This window comes from Stylophora pistillata, chromosome 5 (assembly GCF_964205215.1).
Source record: "Stylophora pistillata chromosome 5, jaStyPist1.2, whole genome shotgun sequence".
Lineage (NCBI taxonomy): Eukaryota > Metazoa > Cnidaria > Anthozoa > Scleractinia > Pocilloporidae > Stylophora > Stylophora pistillata.
The window spans coordinates 30,417,713-30,435,788 of record NC_142523.1 but is presented as its reverse complement, the minus strand read 5'-3'; the positions used below and the strand labels follow the sequence as shown (position 1 = coordinate 30,435,788).

At 37.0% G+C, this 18,076-nt stretch overlaps 1 pseudogene across 1 annotated transcript; it reads right to left on the bottom strand.

Moving 5' to 3' along the window:
* Positions 1-6,772: 6,772 nt before the first annotated feature.
* Positions 6,773-18,070, bottom strand: LOC148731396 (sorting nexin-32-like; annotated as a pseudogene). Its single transcript, XR_016001652.1, has 15 exons — positions 17,947-18,070; positions 15,253-15,324; positions 15,067-15,177; positions 13,499-13,606; positions 13,300-13,369; positions 13,095-13,155; positions 12,721-12,796; positions 11,989-12,072; positions 11,292-11,420; positions 10,191-10,285; positions 9,241-9,280; positions 8,746-8,832; positions 8,105-8,194; positions 7,842-7,906; positions 6,773-7,760 (listed from the first exon to the last, which is right to left on the bottom strand). The product of XR_016001652.1 is annotated as a sorting nexin-32-like (transcript).
* Between the last annotated feature and the right edge of the window lie 6 nt (positions 18,071-18,076).

Below are 18,076 nucleotides of genomic sequence, written 5' to 3'. Positions count from 1 at the left end.
CTATGATGCCGTGGGTCTGTTTAGTAATAATAATAATAATAATAATAATTTACATTTCTAGAGCGCTAAAATTATAAAATATTCTAAAGCGCTTTACAACATATTAACTACAAATATTAAAATGATAAACGACAAAATATCAAAACAAACTGTAAGCCAGCTCCCAGAATAGATCCCAGAAGACGTCAAAATAGTAAGAACATCAGTGACACACTCTGCTGTGCCTCACGTGACACTTTTGTCATCTATTACTGAACAGATACATGGCAACATGTCATCTATTTTTCTTTTGTTTGAGAAGTATTAAGAATGGTTTGTTATGATTTCTGGTCCATCACTTCTTACCGCAAAGTAACACAGAGATTTGAACGACTTTGATCTGATTAGTAAATAAATATTAGAAATTCTCATCCTGTTCGACAATCTAGACGGCTCCTAACAGCGGAAGGAAGCCTTCTGCATCTAGTGCTGCTACAGATTTGCTCTGGGTTTCTGTTGCTTGAGGTTTCTTTCGCAAGAATTTGCAAATATATTTACTTTTTGTTCACGGCTTATGTAACTGTTATCAGTCAAGGCTTACTTTCACGGCAAGTCATCTGTAATGAAAGATAAGTGAAAATGACTAAACGGGGTCTGTGTTAAAAGTTGGTAGAGAAACAGAATTCTTTCCAGCCTGAACCAAGAAATACATTTGACATAATAAGCGTTCTTTTATGCAATATTGACGTTTGGAGCAAATTTAAGAAGACATTTCACGAAAAGCACTTGTTTTGTTCGCTATTTATTTCGTTTCTTCTTCATCTCACGGACATTAGATCTCAAAAGCTTCAAAGGCTTTGGCAGTTTTTTCGCTGCTGGTTTATCTCACTGAGTTCTGGAACTATCACTACAGTGCTGGTATACTGTGGCAATGCAGTGCTGGTATACTGTGGCACTGCAGTGCTGGTATACTGTGGCAATGCAGTGCTGGTATACTGTGGCACTGCAGTGCTGGTATACTGTGGCACTACAGTGCTGGTATACTGTAGCACTAAACAGAGTTTTATCTCCTGAGGTCGTCTTATCTCTTCCACCTCTAGTCCTTAAAATGGATGATTCTCCCAGCAAAATTTCTGGAGTTTTAATGAAGTTGTGGCAGCCGTAATCCGCTACGTTTTGCCCCTTGCGTTTTTCATAATTACTGTCAACTTAACTAAACAGTTCCGTCTTTTGTTCATTTGATACGGTCAGCATATTAGACAATGGATCATATCAGTTAGAGTATCAAAAGAACGTAAGGTCACAAACATCTCTTCTCTAACTTAAAGCGACGATAGCAGAAGTCGCAGTGCAATCTCATCTTTTTGCTAAAATAGTTTTCTGTATTACGCTCCTTCTCCTGCAGCGTGTTTCGTATCAAGATAAGTATTATATGAGAACGATCCTTCGCAGTAAAGCACTATTTGAGCAATAGTGAAAATCAGACCTGAAAAAAATTTCAGGCCTGTACGGGACTCGAACCACTGACCTCTGCGATACTAGTGCAGCGCTCTACCAATTGAGCTAACAAGCCAACTGGGAGCAGGCCATCAAATTAATTAATTTGATGGCCTGCTCCCAGTTGGCTTGTTAGCTCAATTGGTAGAGCGCTGCACTAGTATCGCAGAGGTCAGTGGTTCGAGTCCCGTACAGGCCTGAAATTCTTTTCAGGTCTGATTTTCACTATTGCTCAAATAGTGCTTTACTGCGAAGGATCGTTCTCATATACGTCTCATAACCGCAGTTCACACATATGTTTCATATGTTTGTTGTTGTAAGATAAGTATTCTAAAATGTTCGCTTGTTTCTTTTTCGTTTGAAACGAGTTGTATCTGCTACGCATAACTTTCAGGTAAGTGAATTAAAGTTTGTTTCACGTTGTCAAAGTTCTAGAAACTTTTCGTGAGGTAATGATACTTTATCAGCAATAAAGAATATATGCTGCTTTCTGTAGTCAACAAAACACTTGAGGAACTCGCATGCGAAAGCTAACCTGGCTTCGTCGCAATGCACATAAATCACGTCTCTAAGCAAGACTGGACAAGAGACTTCGAGAGATTTAGTTGGAAGGCCGCACAATACTTATAAAGCGATGATCGAATAATTTTGACGCCATATCAATGGGCCATTTGAACTGCTTTTGTTTTGCTGAGGTAAGAAAGACAGGTTTTTGGGTTACGTCAGTTAAGAGAAAATAGTTTGTATTTTCCTGGTTACTTTTCTTTGCACTCACTCAAACAAACTTTGATCGTTGAAAAATAGTCAACTTGAATGAAAGGATGACTTAAACTGAAAATAGGGCTGGTAAAGACCTTCTTCAGCTTGAGCTAAGAAATCCATTTAAAATAAGAAGCAACCTGCTTTGAAGTATTGAAGATATTCGGTGCCCGACCAAACATAGAAGTTCTTTTGTTGAGTTGATAAACTCAGAATATTAGATTAAAGAAATTACAAAGCATAACAAAACAACATCAATAACATTTTCACTGATGTAGGGGAGTTTGCGTTAAGGAAGATGGGAGAAATCACGGTTTCATTTCATCTTCTTTCTCGAGCTCTTTCTTTGCGAGGAAAAACCCACGCGGCACAGACACAACAGAAAGAAAGTTAAAAACCACAAGTTACTCTGGTTCCCGCTTTGAAAGGTTTTGATGGCTTTAAAGAGGGATAAAAGGCCTAAATATTTCGAGTGCTGCCCACAGCAGGATCGACTCTGTTTTAGTGAGGCCTGGCTAGTGAGATGTTCCAGGCGTGGATTCCATACGATTTCAGGCATGGAATGGCTGTTTTTAAGGGTTAAAAACCACAACAAGGGACAGATGTGAGAACAGTACGAGGGAAGAACCGTATTTCCGAGGTGATTGACATTTATTTTCAGGTGCTGCCCTTAAGAAAAGGGTCAGTGTCTCGATTTTATTCATGCCTTAACTTACCCACATCGATCGAATGCGCACACAGTCTTTATATTTTCGCCATATTTAAAGATTTTACAGTTGACTGAGTCGCCAGTGAGGCCTGTAAAGGTCCCGGATGTGACCGGAGATTCTACGCAACGGTTACGGTCTCATGAAGCTCCTTCTCTTCCAAAATAGCAATTCTAGGAAGTAGTTTTCGTTTGAAAAGAGTTGTATCTGCTACTCATAAATTTCATGCAAATGAAACTAAGGTACTTGCTCCTGCCAAGTTTTGGAAACTTTTTGGTCATCTGCGATAAAGAATATAGGCTGCTTTCTGTAGTCAACAAAACACTCGACGAACGCGAAAGCGAAAACTTCTTTGGCCTTCAGGCAGAACACCTTATCTACCTCCCTAAATAGCTGCACTCTGCAAGTTTAATATCAATTGTTTTACTGACAACGATTGAATTTGCTTTGGTTTGATTCTTTGTCCATCATCTCTCCGCAGCAAACAACACTAGGATGTGCCTCGACACGTTAACCTTCATTATTTTTCGAAGTTCTTTCGCTCTACAAAAGTCTGGAAAACTCGTCATTAAGTTGGGTACGATAACCTTACTTAGCGTGGAAGAAGTGAAACGGGGGGGTAAGATTGAGCTTTCCCCACCCCAACTCCCCCCCTGTTCACATTAAATTACAATTCCATATGTATTATTTGCTTCTATACCATTCCGAAAGAATATTGTACACCGCACCGCAATGCGCTATATAACTAAAACAATAAAGTTGTTATAATCATTATCATTAAGTGATAGTTACCTCCAAATGTGATTCACATGAAATCGATGCCAGTGATTTGTCCAACATACACAAATAGAAACACTGAAACAAAAAATGCGTACGTAAGACTACGCAATCGGAAAGAGAATAAGTAAGAAAGAAAACCGACGCAAGGACAATATGAGCTGTTTAGAAGCTAATAAACAAGAACATGAAAGTGAAACTGATTAGTTACATACTGTGACCTTCAGAAATAATCTCTAGACATTGCATCATTTTTTATGGCACCTTCAAAGCCACAAACGTCAGACTTGCGATTTCTGCGCTGATCCGTTGAGTTTATAAGCAGAGCTACTTAATGGGGGTTGAGTCAAAATATAGAGCAAATCTAAATTCTGTTCGAGAATGTGTTGATCAAAGTCCTTTTCAGAGCAGCAACAAGGATAAGACTCCACATTTAAGCCTCTTTAGAGAATGTAAATATCTCTTGTCTGAAACAACTACTAAAATTGGCTCTGAATTTCGTTTAGGCGTCAAAATTCCAACCAGACAAGACAAGAAACTTAAAATTGCTCATCCGCAACCAGCCTTCAACTTGTAAACAGGAACACGAAAGTAAAACCAGTGTGTTACCTATTGTGATCTTAGCCTTGAAATAATAATCCCATGACGCGCGTCTTTTAACAGCAAATGCGCTGATCCATTACGTGTAAATAGAACTATTTCATCGGAATGGGGGAAGTTGGAGGAGGTAAGTCAAAAAATGAAAAAGTGGTAGAGCAAAGCGCATCAGTTCTTCCCCGGTCTCTTAGGCAATATTTCAAGAAATTCTCGAAGCGGTTCTATTAATACAAAGCAGATAAAGGGCAACATTAGGGGAAAACTAAACGTTGAATGATTTACCGCCTGCTCTCGTGTTTGGTGTGATATTTCAAGTAATAGGAGTTATTAAGTTCTTGAACAGAGTTCAACCATACTCGAATGTCCTCTTCTAGAAGGTTCTGATTATAGTCCCTTTACAGAACGGCATTGTAACAATTTATGAAGTAAAAAATGAAAAAAGCACTAAACTGAGCCTTTCACCGAAAAGAAAATTTTTGAACGAACAGTTTAGTATTCAGTTCACCGGTTATCTTCAGCGACAACATTCAGCATTTTACTTATAGTAAAATGTAGAGCCAGCTGAAAGAATATAGGGTTACAAAATTAGGGGGAAACGTGTCTGGAAAACGATGAAGCAGAGAAGATCTTAATCGACTGCGGAGTTGTCTGTGTCAATTTCTTCCTACGGTTTTACCTTAGACAACATACATTCGAAAATCTTCCCATCTTCAAAACATACCTAACGTGCTTATTGGCAAGAAACTTAACGATCTTCGTTCGTGATCAATCTCGAGAGCAAAGACATGTAGCTCTTGTTGTTGTCCGAAGACAGGTAGATGTTTAGTTTAAATTTCATAATTGACAAGTCCTGGCCCTTTACGGAAACAACTAAATTACACTCTCACATAATGTACTTACCAATGAGACTTATTTCAGTGCCTTGAGGAACACAGTAAGGCTGTTAAATACTATTGTTGATCTGATCATCTTTTCACTGCCGTTTTAGATCGTGATGGGCTGGCACGAAGAATAAAGACTCCAGACCGTTTCCTTGCTATCGAAACGTTCCAATTTACATCAGAGGAAAAAACAAAGCGAAATAAGCGATGAGGTTTTTCATTCACCAAATAAAGAATCGCTGTACATCCGTTCGGTTAAGAGACTTTATTACCCAACTACACCAAGACGAGTACAAATAACGCCATAGACGAGTACAAATATCACGCGGTATTTGTACTCGTCTATTGTAGTACCGGTTAAACAGGTTTTCACGCATCACGCGAGCGAAGAATTGAATTGTGGTTAGGAAAAAAAAAATAAGCAAGGGGCGGACAATTTGAATCATATTTCCGACGACGAAGAGTCAAAATGGCTAGCAAATATAGGTCCAAGTTCATTAGATGAATCGAACGAAGAAAAACAGCTCGACGACCAGAAAATTTCTTCATTAATGAAGAAAATAGAAACAGCAACACAACAACGCGCCAATTCCGTTCCGCTTCGCATACTTCTGTCACGCACTCCCCGCAAATAAAATCCGCGAAATTCGCCCGCACTGAAATAACAGTTTGGCGTGTTGGATAATAAATAACTCATTAGACATTTGGTTGTGTAGTATCGCTGAGTATTTTTACGAGTTGTGCCGCATTTTGACGAGCCCGTAGGGCGAGTCAAAATACAAATAACGAGTAAAAATACTCAGCGAGACTTCACAATAAAACGTCTAATAAGATATATATACTTCGCGAAATGAATGAAGGACAAATTCCCAAATTGTTTTCTACAAAATGAAATCGACTTAGCTGTTGGTAAATGTTGAAAATGGAGCAGGCCTAAATTCGTTCATAGAACCGTTAAGTATAACACTTCGCGCACACGAGCATGGATTTGTGACAAAACTCTTAATGGTTCGTACACTGAGCTACAGTCTTGTTGTATACAGACACTTAGTTGCTTCTCAATCTAGATTACAAATGATCTAGTCTTACCTCTTTGAGGATTTCAGGAGCTATTGAAGCTTTGCATCGATGTATTTCTCCAGAAAAAAAGCAAGACTCCTTTCGAAGGTGAACAGGGCACCAAACCAAAAGCCACTAAAGATTATTGCGAAACATACCTGATGACACAGTGTCTATTTTTACACCTGATCTGCGCGTGATCTCATCAGAAATAAAACAGAAGATTGACTTGTTGGGTAAGGTTATAGGGCTAGGAGTGGGAGGGTCATTTAGGACGTTTCATTGTTTTGGGCTTCAAAGACAAGCCAACCTATTACAGCAGTGTTTGACATGTATAGACATGATTGACAAGTTCTTTTTTTGTTCCAGGAGCGTTTTGCTCGTTGGCGAAAGTTAAAAGGTCCATCGACTTCACACTGCCTATATTATTATAAGTGGCCCATTATACGTTAAAACAAATATTTATAAACGGAAAACGCAGTTTTTCACCGGAATAAAAGGTGACGTTAACCGGTATCTTCGCAGAGGAAGTCAACAAAAGACCTTTTATTCTACTCCTTACGGGTAATTAAAAAGTTATTTAAACAGAAACTTTCCACCGCTATAACCAATAACTTTTATTAGGCCTTCTAATACAAAAGAAATCAATTTTTGGTTGGCACTTTTTAAAAGATTGGAAATAGAACTATTTTTTTCTTTTTTTAATGGGGTCAGTTAGTCCGAGAGTACATAGAAAACATTGCACATCTGAAAATCATTCATTTAGAATCAATAAAAATATCCTTTTACAAGAGGAGGTAGAGAAATAAATTTACTTTTCAGTTTTAATGTGATCTGCATGACAGAACATAAAGGTGAAAAATTCACCGTGAAAAGTATTTAATAAATCTTCTGGAGCCTTCATTCAAGGCTGGTATCCTTAACAAAGTTGAGAAATTTATTCCTGCGATGAAATATTTGCTGATTAATTTCTTAGTCATTGCCACATTTTTGTCACCATTTCTGGCCAATTACTTCCTGAAGAACCTGTTCCGGACAATCAGTTTGTAAAAGGAAGCATAATAATAAACAGCGCTCTTAAAGCCTCTGCTTTAAGTGAAAAAGCGAGGGAGATTTGGGTCGAGTCGCTTAATGAACCCGACCCAGGCCTCCCTCTCTTTTTCACTTTTCAGTTCCAATCTTCGCTCTATTTTACCGACTGAATGCCTGGAACAGGCCAATGCCTGAAACACCCTGGTGTCATTCTAAAGAATTATTTTTGTCTTATCAGCATTAAATTGAAATAATCTAATGTCATACAGAAAGTGAGCCATAAATTTTGGCCACCTAAATTCATGGGGTCGTCTATTTTCTTCATGCTTCTTAATTACACAGATTTTTTCATGTCATTCAGTAGTTTGGCTAATATGGCGTACGTATCTCTTCCATTCTTTAACCGCGATTCAGCGTACTGGATAAGACTTGCTTGCAGGCTCAAAACCCTTTGCCTATTGTAACGGATCATCTGCATTAAAAAAAAAACCAACAAAAATTAAGATCAGTTAAATAAAAAATACTGCCCATTATTACTGGTATTGTTATTTACCTCTTTCTTTGCAGCTTCTGAATTGAATTATATGCTTCCTCTGCATCTTCTTTGGCTTTTTGAAGCTGATGATAGAAAATGCACAAAAACAATTTGGTAATCTTCCATTCTAGCATTCGACATGATTCTTCAGAACCTCGACAAGACCTTCAATGATATATCTAATGTCTATTGCAAGTATAAGTGCATCCTTATATGAACAAGGGGAAAAGTACTAAAGGAATGTATATCACGTGCAAAACACAAGTTTGTCAGAATCTTACCGTTTCTTGGTTCTTAAGTTTGGCTTTTTCCAATGCTTTTGTTGCATTCTCAAACTCTACCAGTTTACAAGTACGACGGAAAAGCATCTCCTACAGGGTGGGAAATGGACGAAATAAATGCATTAGAAAGTTAAAATGTTTATCTTGGGACTGTAAAAAAGGGAATAACCAAGTAACAAAAGGGTTAAAAGTTAAGGTATTGCAGGTGGCATCCCGAAGCCCCAAATTTCAGCTCTATTGGTGGTTCCATAGTCAACTCTTCCACTAAGCTTTGTAATTAAAAACTGGTCAAGTAAGTTCACATCTCCACTCCACCTTTTCAGCCTTTGTTCACAAATTTTCCACTCCATTACTAGACAGCAGAGCAATACAAAAATAAAATGCCCTTAACTCCTGAGGGTATACAATACAACAGTTCTGTTCTTTACAGTTTTAATCTTTCTTACCCATGAATAGAATACACTGAAGGTGCTAGAGACAGAGAGGTAGAGCCCAGTCCTCTTATTCACAACATGACCATGCTTTTTGTCCCAGCCCACCCCAAAGAAAAAAATGTTTATCACCTTCCCCAACCCTGCCCCACCACCAAGCTCCACCCCCTGAAAAATTATACTCAAGTTTTCTAAAAACATTTCACAAACCTTGGCAGCATCCATGTATCTGGAATAAAGTTCTAAAGTAAAACCTAGAGTGTTGTCATCATTAGTGGACATAACATCCAGTGATTCCTAAAGAAAAGATCAGACACAAAGACAAAAACAAAACAAAACTGATTAAAATTCTGGAATTGAGGAACACTTCCATCAAGGGTAACAGATTACCTATAAAAAGGTATCAGCAGGTATCAACAAATGCTTTTCATTCCACTAATTTATTCTTGTTTTTCTCGTTGCCATGTTCCCACCAATCATGTAGCTCCATTTTCTGCCTTTAAAAGCACACACAACCCACAATTCCTCTATTCTCTCCGACGAAGGGCTAGCCCTCGAAACGTCAGCTTTTATAATCGTAACGGTGACCAATTTACCATTTCAACTTTGTTGATATATCGAAATTATTTCGTTACCCCCACCGACGCAGCCCCAAACAGTTTCTTTAGAAACTATCAGCCTTCACCTAGAAAAAGGCTTCCATACCTTAACACCATTTAGAGCGCTTGAAAAAGTCACAAAGCTCCTGAAAAAGTAATGAGTAAACTTAAAAAAAAAATGGCACTTCATCTAACCCTAACATCCACTCAATGTAAATTGTATATTCTAAATAATGTTCTCTGTAAATTTTCTCTTGTATGAACAGGTATTTGTTCAACAATCAAGAGCTCCTTTGATATTTGTTCAATTCCTTTATTCTCCTTGAATCTTCATACAATATTCAGCTGTGATGCTGTAGGGAGAATTTCCATTGTAGATCAGGCTTAACACTTCCACAATGGATCTACACATAATTTTCAAGCCAGTACTGCATTATGGGATATAAGCTCTGGCAGGATGAGCATTGTGGGCTGATTTCACCATTCACAGAAACATTTTCCCTCTCATTGTCAGTTATTACAAGATGGTTGGAGTGACCAGAACTACAAGGCAGTACATGAATTGTGGCAAAACAGTGATTATTTGTGTATTTGTTTCGGAAAAAAAATCAGCCAAACCATGTCTGGTCCACTATTGCTTGCATTGGAAGTTGGCCACAAGAGTTAAATATTAGAAAATATGAAACAGAAATATATAATTATTTAGCAATTATTTCACGAGCGCGCGTTGGATATGAGATGATAGATAGCCAATGAGGCGTGTAGCACCAAGTTGGCCATAATCATCTCATATCAACAAGCGCGAGTACAATAATTGTTTTATTAAAAAAAATGCTCCCAAGATATTAGACAAATCTCCATGACTTTATTTGTAAGAAGAAACCAGATGTTACAATGTACAGATATGAGATTATGGTATATTGGCTCATGTACCATAATGGCTAAGCCAATGAAAAGTCTCAAACTGCATTATCCAATGATCTAGTTTTTAATAATAAGTAAATATAAAATATATATAAATAGTTATTTGGTAACTTCAAGCATAGAACTACAAACCCTTTCAATTCCCTGGTGCTATTATCATCACTAGCAGATGCCGTCATGAGGCCAGAGCTAAAATCATTCACTGCTAATGCAACACCTGAAGTTGACAAAGAAATTAAAAATGACCATACCTACACATGAATATTATTATACCGTGGTAAAATTGTCATCATAAATCATCAAACATTTTTATACATTATTAAGAATCATAATAACCATTATGCAACATCCAAATACATATAACTTAATAAAATGTTTTATTCTGTAGTATTGCTGAGTATGTTTACAAGTTGTGCTGTATTTTGAAGAGCCCATAGGGAAAGTCAAAATACAAACAATGAGTTACAATACTCAGCGATACTACCCAAGAAAACGTTTAATAATAGGTTTATTATTCAACATGCCAGCGTGGCATTTCAGTGTAGGTGAGTTTCCGAGATAATTATTTACGGGGAGCACAATACAGAAGTATGATAAGTGGAACAGAAATGGCAGGTTGTTGTGTTGCTGTTTCTATTTTCTTCAATAAATAATGAAATTTCATCGTTCTCTACATGCTTTTCTTCATTCAATTTATCTAATAAACTTCAACCAATATTTGCCAGCCACTCCGACTCTTCGTCATCAGAAAAATAATATAAATTGTCTGCCATTGTTTTTGATAACTTCAATCCAATTTATTGCTTGTGCAATGCAAGAAAACCTGTCTAACCGGTTCTCTGGGGTACAAATACTGCAAGATAATTGTACTCGTTTTGGGCATTAACATGAACTCCATCCTTTAACCACAAGCCGCAGAGGATGCTGAGCATCCAAGCGCAGACTGACTTAGTAGGAGACAAGCCTTAACGCCAACAGCCCTTCAACTCTCGTGAGTGACCAAAACACAATTTCTCCTTACAAAGTCATTATACAAAATCGAGCAGACAAGTGACGAGAATGGAGAATAATATCTATTAAGAAATTAAACGCTGATCCAATACCAAATTTTCTTAACTAATATCACAAGAATTGTTTGACAGACAGTCAGATGAATTCCTATTGAGATCTGGAATGGAAAGGGTGAACCAGCCGAGTCTTCCAAATGATATTCATTCTGACTAATAAATCATAATGAACCTCTTGGGTAAATTTCAGTTGGTATATTTATTTCTTACTATTACTGACCCCATATGTCTCCTTGATAAGTGGTGTGTACTCTTCCACATTATCTCTTTTCTTCTGAAATTCTTCATCAAGATCCTGACCAAGAGGAATGTACAGTACTGCTCAAAAGTAATTTACAACTGTCTTGAGAGATGCATCTCGTTTCTCTCGAGATGTATCTTGCTTCATTCAAGTCTTTTCTCATTCCTTGCAAGTGCAATAGTCCAATGGTTTGCATTGTAGTGACACACAATGGCAGTGTTAAATACTATGATGTGAGTGTTGAGTATTACAAACTTGCATTTGTGAATTGCATTGAAGGTTGATTTTGACATGTGGCGAGATTGACACTCTAGCACTGTTCTATATATTGTTCATTTACAAAGGCCAAACTTTTGTAATTGTAAAGCTTACAGACTTGTTATACATAAGCATCCCGGGGCTATTCACCAGTTTAATTTAAGAACTATCTCTCTGTTCCACAACACAAATTACAATTCATAATTCACAACCCTGCATGGGATATATACTCTATGTTTACAATTATAAACTTTAAGATAATCCAGTAAAATAATAAATTAAAACTTAAAATGAAAAAATCAAAACAATTAAAACAAAAAAACAATTATAGAAGAAATTAAACCAATTTAAAAATTTTGTTTACCTTGTGACTATGATGTCTAAAATCATCCACAGCTCGCGATAAACTTGTCATAAGACCTTTTTTCACTTTGCTCCTAACTGGCGGCTATGTAAGAATTAAAAAAAAAGTGTTTATACTTTTAGCGAGCATGAGAGACACCATGGCTGAACTGTTACTTGGCGTGCTGGTCTCTTAGTTGAAAAGCCACAGTTAATTGCTGAGAGCAAGGAGTTGAATCACGATTATCAAACTTCATTTTGCCAAGTTGCAGCCGACATGTTGCAACAAAAAATCATCCAGGCATATATAAAAAATGTATATACAATCAAGGAGAAAATTATCGACACAGTACCATTGAAATGGCAACATTCTGGAATATGTAGCATACCAAATATACCCTTTGTACCCTAACTTTCACCTCTTCTGTACAGTGTTGCAATTTTTTTTTAAGATTCTACTAAACAATACTTCCTTAACAATGGCTCCACTACTATTCACATAAAACAAGCCCCTCTTAAAAGAGAACCTAAACTAATATGTCTTTTTCTAGCATTAAAACCTCATGACCAATGAGATGAAAACTCCACTTGTCAATTGTAGGATCAACATGCACATCTCCGAGTTTATATTAGGCTTCATTTTGCCATGGTATGATTGTTGATTAACACGTCAGGACATCAAACCTCATGTTCACAGATATCTCTACCAAACACCTGTCAGAGTATCTTTGGTAATCATTTTACTTAAACTCACATTTTCCTCTTTCAGAAACTTTTGCAAATCTTCATCTTTTGAATAGGCTGGGTGGGCAACAACAAGTTGAAGAAATCTGAATGACACACAAAAAAATATCAACGATTATATATCCTTTTTTATTCAATTTTTCTCCCACCTTCACTCAAGTGCTCTGTTACTTGCTCATTTACTCCTTCATTCTTTCCCTATACTTCAATATTTGTTATTTTTGCTATTTGACAGATAGTTACATGCACAGTCTGTGCCTACATTGTACATCTATTCACACTTTTGTCTGTTTTGTTTTGTTTTGTCTGTTTATAAATTTATAAATTATTTTATCGGCCCTTTAATTCCTTTTCAATCACTCATGCTAACATTTCAAGACTTACTTCTCCATGTTACGACAATCTCTTGAAAACTCATCAGCAACCATGTTTTTAGCATCTTTCCCTAAGAAAATAAATATCAGTACTTATAAGTAAATGACAAAAAGTCATTTCACACTTAAACTAGAAAATAGAATCTCTATTGATCAAATCAATAGAAATCACCCTAATGATAGAGACCGTTGGGAGTGTTTCATTTCTCACTTACCAAGTTGCTTTTTAGACTTTGCTTCTGCAGCGCTGACGGTGGTCACGGGCTTTGGAGGTAATGGTGGTATCTAAGAAAAACAATCTATCTAAATCATGATTTTGTCCTTTTTAACCCAGTTTTGTTGCTGTACTTCAGAGCAAAATGTAAAGTGTAGGGAATTAGCTGAAAAAAAAATCAAAGTAAAAAACGGACTTACAACAACTCCATCCACATTGTTGTGAGCTATTAAACAGTGATAAAGCCACTCTAAGTCTTTATACTGACGCAGAACGACGACTCCTTTCTCTTCTTTACTTTCATCGACCTGTTAAAGCAAATAGCACAGATAGATGAAGATGGTTGATTCTGGGCACCATTAACTTTTTATGCCTCAAATCATTATGCATATTCTCCATACTCATTTTTTAATGTTTCCTGTGACTCTGGTAAAGAGAATTTGTTTCACCATCAGGAGCTTTTTCAGTTTACGATAATTTGCTTTATTCTCATAACCTTTAAGTGTGAATCAGCAGGGACAGTGTAGTGAGAAATTAGATGTTAGACACTGATCATTAATGGCTAATAGGGTTTATAGCGACTATATTTTCCATTTTCCAGGGGTCAGTGGTTCGAATCCCATACAGGCCTGAATTTTTTCAAGTCTGATTTTCACTATTGTTTAAATACTGCTTCACTGCAAGGATTGTGCACATATATGTTTCATAACCGCAGTTCAGATATATGTATTTCATATATTCATTGTGTTTGATTTGTCACCTTATTGGTCTATGTGGAATTAATTTGATGGCCTGCTCCGAGTTGGCTTGTTAGCTCAATTGGTGGAGCGCTGCACTAGTATCGCAGAGGTCAGTGGTTTGAATCCCGCACATGCCTGAATTTTTTCAGGTCTGATTTTACTATTGCTTAAATAGTACTTTACTGCGAGGATCGTGCACATACACATATGAAGATTACCTGCAACAATGCATCATGAAAAATTTTGCCCCTCAGTTTTAAAAAAAGAAACATCTGATTTTTTCTTAAGCAAGAGTTTTGTTTTCAAACTTTCTGCTGTTGCAATCAAATAAAGCATTTGAATGGCAAATTTAAGGGCTAGATGGCAAGAGAGGGTATAGATTTAAAAATTCCATCTTTGAAAATGGCATGTAAAGATCAGCAATGGCAACAGGATTTGAAGAAGTAGACAGTGTACCCAGACCACTCAATCCAGCGTCCAGAAATAAGAGGAGAACTGAAACCCCACACCCTTCTTTGCACTCTGCCTTAATTCCCAGATATGATCAAAACATAACTTCTCTTTACAATCGTAATGCTTAACTCAGCAAACAGGTAAATATTGATCACCAAACCCGAGATTGCTTTAAAAATATACACTATTGGCTTGCCTAAGAATTAAAAACTTTGAGAGGATTAGCGTGACTTCTCTCGAGGAGATCACGAGGTTTAAAAACCAGTTGAAAAGTGCAACTGAAGGAACGAACTGAAACAGAGAAATCATCGATTATGTTATCGAATCTGTACTATCCAGGAAATTTCTGTATTACGACTCTCTTCTTTACCATCTTTAAACTGCAATAGAGGTGAGAGAGGCAAATCTCCGTTTGGATTCTTCACTTTCCCAAACCTCGTGAAACTTAGGTTATAGTAAGGTAATTACTTTAAGACATTACAGTGTACCACTTTTCAAAAAGAATCGTATTACAGGTGACAGTACTACTCTCCGCGGATAGCCAATAAAATCAAAGATCAGCGAAGTGGACTTACAATGTTAGTTTGTATGGTGAATTTTACGATCTCGCCGTCCTTACTGGCATCGAGAATTTTAACCGGCCAAGACAAACCCTGCTCTCCAACGCCATTAACTTCAGTTTCCGTCTGAAAACGGAAAGCAAATTAGACACACCTGCAGGAATCTCAAATAGCTCTAATTTACTTTAAAACAGCTGTTACCATTTTGTGTCATCAGAACAGCCCGCAATCTGGATTCCGATGGTTTAATCTGTTTGGCATTCTGATATGAACCTGCGCATATAGGTAAATGAAAATAGATATAAAATAGATATAAAATAGGCACTTTTTTCGTAAGGGATGTGACCTAAAATTAATGAGTTTTTGTTCCCGAAAAAAACTCCATATGTTTATCTGACTTTAACTTGAGACCAAAAACACCGAATGACAAGAATTTTACAACCAGTAACGTAAATGACTGCAAGCCAACTTCTGCTTGAAATTTAGTTAACCCTTCTTGCTGTCCCATTAGTTGGCAGAGAACTGAATGAAGATATTGGCCCACCATCAAAGTTACCTACCTCCCCATTCCTTCTGATTCCCAACAGTAAATGTAACTATTAGGGCTGTCAATAAGTTTGAAAGTAGATGGCAAATACCAAACTCGAATTAACAGGCCAGATTGTTAAAAACACCATAATGTTCTGTTACGTAACATGCATGCAACACTATAAATTATTCAGTTTAAATGAACCTTTAGAAAATTTTTAACAAAGAATTGACTCACAAATGCACATCTATTTTTGGTCAAGTATGCATTCATTTCCACTCAACTAGGAAATGGCCTCAGCACAAATTTATTCATGATACATCAATATATAGTAACAATATTCATTTTTTTTTTGGAAGTACTGATGGTGAAATGAGGCAAATGCAGCTAGCTAAAAGCAGCAGACAGACAACAGTTTTGGCTTCTTATCAGCTCTCATTGAAAGCTCAAGTTATCCCCTAGGAACACACTGGAACTATACTTGACTAGTAAATTTAAATCAACATACAGTCCCGTACTTAAAAGACAATCAAAACCCTTCATGAAGTTGTACAACCTTAGGGCTAGCTTTTATCTGCCTCTAATCTAGCAGCACACTCAAGAGATTGAGTTCTCAACCTTGGCCACAATGGCGCCTTCATTTGGCACTATTTTATGCCCCGCATTGAATTTATGTTGAAGGTCAGACAAGTATGGCTTTTAATCATAAGAGGGTAAGAGTACAGGCATTGTACTTTGCTTCACAATCTTGATGTGTCTATCTTTAGATAGCTACTGCATCTAATGAGGTCTTATAAACTCTTGACTTGTGCCACTTAAGCAAGTTAAGCTTGTTTCAGCGGCAACTCACAGTTACATAATATCCAGAAAGACTGCTCAAAATGCAGTTTGGCTGGACTATAATTGAAAAATTTACAAGAATCCGCGAAAGAGAAGAAAATCACACAAAATACAGCCTCCCATGAAGTTATCGTCATCATCATTTCTGCCATGTCACTATTACGTAATCTGAACAATATATTCACACCAAGAGGCTTTGTTTGAGATCCTATTTATCAACAGAGATTGTAATAATTATTATCTCAATTCAGTGAAGACAAGCTTGAATGATTGTAATCTTCTGTAACAAAGCACTACTGTTTTTCCAAAGCATTTCTGAAGATATTGGAAAACATGCTCTAGGGTGTTTTGACTAAAAAACTCATCAGATGTTTATTTTGACAGAAGACTGCACTTAATGGCAGTGCTTATTTGCTTGCAATGGAGATCGATGCTGCTTGGAAATATAAAAGTCCTTGGGAAACACATAAAGTTTTTCTCTTAATTGCAGTTAAAATAGTTTTTTTTTTTTGTCCCATTCAAATACATGTACTATTTTTAATATTGTACTGGAAAACAACCCACAAGAATAGTTAATGAAAATAACTAAAATGATCAAAATTTCATTTACAAAGGGGAACAAGTTACATTTCCTTCCCTAGTGGACATAACTACAGAGTTAATTCACTGATCATGGTTTATACATTTTCAAATTTATTCAAACTTTGAAAATGATCTCCTGTTGTGAATGTTTAATAAAGAAGACATGCTCTGTTTAGCAAACATCCAATTACATAAATCATTACAACACAACAACATCACCAACACCCACACAAAGCCTAAATTAAATAAACTTGCTTGCAATCTAGGAAAACAAGCTGACCTTTTTTGGAGCAATATCAGCTATGCATTATTTAGAAAACAAGCCACAGTGAAGGACGAGCATAATATCACCAAAGAAGAACAACATCAACTTCTCATAATTTACTGTTGTTCTCTAGAACAGGCTGCTTTGTTCCTACTCATTCCAAAACAAGTAAACACAACTCTTTGTTGTCACGATGGTAGCAAAAGCTCAATCCAGTCTGTACTTTAGAGATTATTAATTGGGACCATGTAAATTATATCCCAGCCACAAGGACTTTTACAAAATTTCTCCGAGTCAACTGCTTCCTAAGCTGTGAGAGGTAAGACCCATTTTACTATTTCCCATTAACATGTAAATGAATACATGTAATTCCAGTTGAAGAGCCATGTCCAACTCAGGGGTTTCATTAATGAGGCACCGGGCAAATTGACCTGTTGTGAGGACGGTTTTGCCCACCTGATTTGACCGTCTAGAGTAAAGTTTATCTTATAAAGAAGTTCAGTTCAAAGAGTTTTGCCCGCCTCTGAAAACCAGTTGACCTCCTGCAGAAAACATTAATGAAGCCCCTGCCAACTTAACTGCAGCATTACAAGCACAGAAAACACAATACAATTCCTACAAACAGCTGCAATTGAACATTAACCACTGAACGACAAATCAAAACTAACTTGAGAGCTACCTGCCATTCATACGACACAACACCAATCCCTATGGCAGCCCCAGAGCCAGCCAATCCAACAAAGTGCTCACTACCAATGTTACTGGCAAAAAGACTGGGCCCAACCTGGAATACGATTGGGAAACAGGAT